The sequence below is a fragment of the Onychomys torridus genome, chromosome 5 (assembly GCF_903995425.1).
Source record: "Onychomys torridus chromosome 5, mOncTor1.1, whole genome shotgun sequence".
Taxonomy (NCBI): Eukaryota; Metazoa; Chordata; class Mammalia; order Rodentia; family Cricetidae; genus Onychomys; species Onychomys torridus.
Window position 1 is genome coordinate 11,349,165 of NC_050447.1, and position 6,173 is coordinate 11,355,337.

Genomic DNA, 6,173 nt, shown 5'->3' on the forward strand with positions numbered 1-6,173 from the left:
GTGGACAGGACCCTGAAAGCAGGAATTGCCAAGCTGGTCCCAGAAGCCTCTAGGAACTCCTCCTCTCCTCCAGGCCTCACTCGTCCCTTCTGCCCTCCCTATGCTGGCAACTAATCACCACTAGAGGCCCGGGAACCCTTCAGACAGGGCTGGTTCAAGTGGGGCCATGCTGTAGAGGGCAAGAACACACTGGAGGACCCGGAGAGAAGGCTCAGGGTTTAAGAGCACTGGCTAATCTTCCAGGGACTTGGGTTCCATTTCCAGAACCAAGAGTGGTTCACACTGCCCTGATTTCAGCTCCCGGGGATCTCACATCCTTAGTGGGACCCTGTCTCAATAACAACAGCAGCAGTAATGACCTAGCTTGCTTTCTTCTTTCTTTTCTCTCCCCCAACCTCCAAAACAGGGTTTCTCTGTATAGCCCTGGCCGTCCTGGAACTCACTGTGTAGACCAGGCTGGCCTCAAACTCAGAAAGATCCTTCTGCCTCTGCCTCCTGAGTGCTGGGATTAAAGGTGTTCACCACTTCACCCAGTTTGTCCTAGGTTCCTATAGTGTTGATAAAGACCATGACCAAAAGCAACTTGGGATGGAGAGGGCTTTTGGCTTGCATGTCCTGATCACAGTCCATCAAACCAGGGCAGAAGCTCAAGGCAGGAGCCTGGAGGCAGGAACTGAAGCAGGAACCACAGAAGAATGCTGTTCTCTACTCTGTTCCCATGGCTTCCCAGATTGTTTTCTTCTGTAACCCATGGCAACCTGCCCAGAGATAGCTCTACCCACAGTGGGCTGGGCCCTCTCCCATCAATCTTTAGTCGAGAAATGCCCCACAGACTTGCGTATAAGCCAATGTGATGGAGGTATTTTTTCAGTTGAAGTTCCTATTTCCCAGGTGACTCTAGCTTGCGTCAAGCTGACAAAAAATAAAATAAATGAAATTATATATATATACACACACACACACACACACACACACACACACACTAACTAGCACAAACAAAGAAATCTTTATTAGGTTTTTGAGACAGGATATCTCTATATAGCCCTGGCTGAGCTGTAACTTACTCTGTAGACCAGGCTGGCCTCGAACTCAAGAGATCTGCCTACCTCTGCCTCCTGAGTGCTGGGATTAAAGGCATGTGCCACCACCCAACCTGAAAAATATTTTTTAAAAAGACTTTTTAGGGTAAGATGAGATGGCTAGCTCAGTGGTTCTCAGCCTTCCTAATGCTGCGACCCTTTAATACAGATCCTCATGTTGTGTGGCCCCCAACCATACAGTCATTTTTGTTGCTACTTCATAACTGTCATTTTGCTACTGTTATAAATCATAATGTAAATATTTTGGTGACAGAGGCTTGCCAAGGGTGTTGTGACGCACAGGTTGAGAACCACTGTCTTCGTGGGTAAAGATGGTGGCCACCAACTTTGAGGACTGGAGTCCCTGGGACCCACATGGTAGAGGAAGACTGACTCCCGCAGGCTGTCCTCTGACCTGCACATGCGTGCCGAGGCACATGCGTGCCCTACCACCACAAAAGAAAGAAAGAAAGAAAGAGAGAAAGAAAGAAAGAAAAATATTAAAAAAAAAAAAAATTAAAGCACATGCCTGTCGTCCTGGCACTCAAGCTCAGACACAGGCATCATGAGTTTGAGGGCAGCCCGAGCTCCATATGGAGATCCTGTTTCAGCACCAAACAAAAAGAAAGAGGAGCTGGGGAGATGGCAGGTAAGAGCACTGAGCGCTCTTCCAGAGGATCCCCGTTGCATTCCCAACACCACACAGCGGTTCACAGCTGCCTGGAACTCCAGCTCCGGGGTGACACCCTCTTCTGGCCTCCAGGCTCACTCTGGAAGTCCCTGCCTCTTGAGCCATCTCACCAGCCCTCCTTTCATAGTAGAGAAAGGCTTTTGAGATTTTATTTCTATTTTATGTGTTTGGGTGTTTTGTCTGCATGGGTATCTCTGCATTCTTGGGGGCCAGAAGAGGCGTCGGACCCACTTACCAGCAGGCTCTTCACCTGCTAGACTATCTCCGCAGTCCCTCATGCTGCATTTTTGTTGGACTAAGCTGTCCTTAAGAAGCCACTGTGGCCAGGCGGTGGTGGTGCACACCTTTAATCCCAGCACTCGGGAGGCAGAGGCAGGCAGATCTCTGTGAGTTCAAGGCCAGGCTGGTCTACAGAGCGAGATCCAGGACAGGCTTCAAAGCTGCACAGAGAAACCCTGTCTCGAAAGACCCCCATCCCCCACCCCTGAAAAAAAAAAGAATCCATTGCTTTGGGCCAGCAAGATGGCTCAGCAGATAAAAGTGCCTGCTACAAGCCTGACCACCTGAGTTTGATCCCCAGAACCTGAAGGCTCAAAAGGAGAGAACCGAATCCTACACGTTATCGGACTTCCACACACACAGTGTGTCAGGTGCACAAATATGTCCACACAGACACAAAGTAAGTAATAAAAAGAATAGGAGTCTCTGTCTTGGCTGGTGTGCAGCTCTGTGAGAGAGTACTGGCTTGGCTTGCTAGGCCCAGGGTTCCATCCTCAGTAACAGAAAGAGGAGAAGAAGTGGGGGGGTGGAAGAAAAGAATGAAACCCTCAGAGCCTAGCCACAATGACAGTTACCGCCTTCCATTTCTCAGATTAGGAAACTAAGACTTAGAAGAGCCAGTTGCCTGAGGTTACCTAGCAGGGGAGGTAGCCGGAAGCCTGCAAACCTGCATTCCTGGGTATCTTTATTTTTAATTTTCAGTTTGCAGGTTGGGATAGCTCCATGCTGAGCATGCTGGAACAAGACAGACCCATGGGAAGGAGTGGCCAAGGTGAGGGGAAGCTGGGGACTTAGGGTCTCCCTTCTGAGTGGGCCTCAGGGGTTGGCTTCCCAGGAGGCCAGTCATGCTCCTGGGAAATAGTCATCAAGTGTCCTGACTATGCACATCACTCAACACAGGGTGAGGACAGCTTTTATATTTTATTTCATTGATTGACACAGGGTGTCAGTGGACCAGCTGACCTACATTGCTGAGAGTGACCTTGAATTTCTGATTCTCTTGTCTTCACATTTGCAGTGTTGAGATTTCAGGTCTGTGCCACCACACGGAGTTTATTGGGTACTAGAGATCCATCTCAGGTATTCATGCTCCCAGCAAGTGCTCTGCCAACTAAGCAGACAAGGTTATGTATGTAGCCCTAATTGGTCTGGAATTTGCTATGTAGCCAAGGCTAGCCTTGAACTCTTGATGATCTTGTCCCAGCTTCCCAGGGGCCGAGATGACCGGTGTATTCCAAAATGCCTGGCTGCTTATTTCCTTTATTGTGTTATAGTCCATATAAATATGGACAACATCCCATCTCACAGCTGAGTGTTGACCTGGGTGGGGTCACAGTAGACAGGGTCTGAATCTGAGTTCAGGAGATACGACAGATGAGGGAAGTGAGGTCCAGTGAGGTCAGGAAACTGCCCTGAGTCACACAGAGATCCTGGTAAAGTGTGGGGGGTCAGAATAGAGCCAGGAAGGTTTGGGGTGTACCCTGAATTCTCAAAGCTTATTTCGAGCATGCCCCCTTGAAAGCAATATTTTAGGAAAGGAGATGGTGGTGGTGTTCCAGCGGGTGGTGCCCTCACTCTGCTGGAACACAGAGGTTCTGGCTTTAGGAAGTGCCAGCCCTGTCTACTCAGCCTGTATGGTGAGCTCACTGTCTAGGCATCTGGAGCTCCTGACCCCAAACCCATGTGCTCCCAACCTACAAGTGAAGTAGGGCTGCCCTACTAGCTCAGGTGAGGGAGGGGACACAGATCTGCAGCTTGGGGGACATGTCTACCCTGACTTTCTGAGGGACCCTGTTCTGCCTGCACTGCCAGCAGCAGCCAGATGATACAGGCAGTCTGGCTCACTTGTGGTTGCTGGCCAGTTCAGCTTTGTGATTCTGCTTTCTTTTGGAAACACAAGCTCATGGGTAGAGTGTTGCCAGGAAAAATGGCATTCCAGACAGGGAAAAAAATTGAGTCTGAAATCACATTTGATGCTCCCTGACCGTGGAGAAGGGGTCTCCAATGACAATTCATGACCACACTAAAGAGCCCCAAGTTACTCTAGTCTCCTGCTCTGGCCCACTGGGGTGGGGTGCTGGGTCCCCATTTTAAATAGATGGGGCCATGGTGGCTCAGAGAGGTTAAAAGACTAGCTGATGGTCTCACACACAGCCAGGAGGTAGAAGAATCTGGCACAGACAGACAGACACAGTTGGGCCTGCCTGTCATCCCAGCACTGAGGCTAAGGTCAAGTTTGGGGTCAGCCTGAGCTACACAGAACTGTCTTAGAACAGAAGAGCAAAGCAGCTTCATGTAGAATCTGAGGTGGGGACTACTGGCATTATGGGGGGCAGGGAAGTGAGGAGGAAGGGGATGTCAGGAGGCTTAAGGGACAGGTGTGCCATCATTCCAAGTCCCTGGCCACTGGGCCTTTTGAAGAGGACCACCAAGCTGGCATCAGAGCCACAGGGCTGCTATTCTCAGGGCTTCTTGGCTTGCCTGCAGGAGGTTAGTTGGGACAGGCCTACCTGGGTCCCCAGGGCTTCCATCTGTAATGAGATCTGGCACCCTCTTCTGTATACATAATAAATAAATAAATCTTAAAAAAAAAAAAAAAGATAGGGTTGGGGATTTAGCTTAGTGGTAGAGTGCTTGCCTAGCAAGCGCAAGGCCCTGGGTTTGGTCCTCAGCTCAAAAAAAAAAAAAAAAAAAAAAAAAAAAAAAAAATTTCAAGAGGGCACTCCAGCTGCTGGAGAGATGGCTCAGAGGTTAAGAGCACTGGCTGCTCTTTCTTAGGACACGGGTCTCCAACACCCACATGGTGGCTGACAGATATCTATAACTCAGTTCCAGTTCCAGGGGACCCAAATCCTTCTGGCCACAGTGGGCACTAGGTACACACATGGGGTGCAGACATGCACACAGTCAAAACACTCATACGCATAAATAGATACATATTTACTTTCTTTTATATATATATTTATTTATTTTGGTTTTGGTTTTTCAAGACAGTTTTTTTGTGTAGCCCTGACTGTCCTGGAACTCACTCTGTAGACCAGGCTGGCCTCGAACTCAGAGGTCCACCTGCCTCTGCCTCCCAAGTGCTGGGATTAAATGTGTGTGCCTCCCTGTAGTAGTTCCACCGCCCTGTAGAAATTGTTTTTTAAAAAGAGCACGATATGTGAGCATCTAAGAATGTGTCTGAGCTTGCTGAGCAGGGTGGGCAGTAGCTCAAGGGGGCATGGTGTGGAAATGTGGAAGATGAACGGTCCCTGGTGGGGCCGTGGCTCCCTAGGCAGCACTGGGTCCACCTGCTGGAGCTCACAGTTTTGGGCTGTTCAGCAAGTTCACGGCGGCGGCGGCAGTGGCAGCAGGGCCTGAGAGGGCAGAGCAGCTCCCCAAATACTGGACTTCCTCTCTTGGCAGGAGACCTCCCTCCCTCCCGCTTCTTTCCTTCTACACACACCAGCCCACAGGCCACTGTCTGGGTACAGGTCTAAATGGGAAAGACCTGAACAAAACAGCAGCAAACACACAGGAAAGCAGGGGAGACAAGCATGGCTGAGGGCTAGCTCCCAGCAGAGCTTGCTTAGGGAAGCCCTAGGGTTCATCCCCAGCACCAAACCGAACTTTAGCCTTTTAAATCACAGCACTTGGGAGGCAGAAGCTTGTGGAGCTCCTGTGAGTTTTAGTGAGTTCTAGGCCAGCCAGGGCTACACAGAGAAATCCTATCCTGCCTCAAATAAAATGAAGAACCCCCTCAAACCCCACAAGAGTGGTGATCCAATGGCCCTGCCAGAGCCGGGGTGACTGATCACAGACAGAGGTGGCATCCGAGAAAGAGTGCAGGAATGAGAATGGCAGGGAAGAGGGCAGGCAGCTGGGGCTGGGTGGTGGTCTGATTTCCGCTCTCTGTAAGACTAGGTCATTAAAGCACACTTGTAGTGAGACCAAGACTTCTTTCCTAAGTAAGTGCCAGTTGGTTTCAGGAGTCAGAAGATAAAAGAACTAAAGGAAACATCAGCGAGATCCAGCACAGTGTGCAGAGTCTATCTCTGCATACATTCTTTCCTTAAACAAAACAATTACTTTTGTATGTGCACAAATGCCATAGCATGTATGTGGAGGTCAGGGAGCCCATG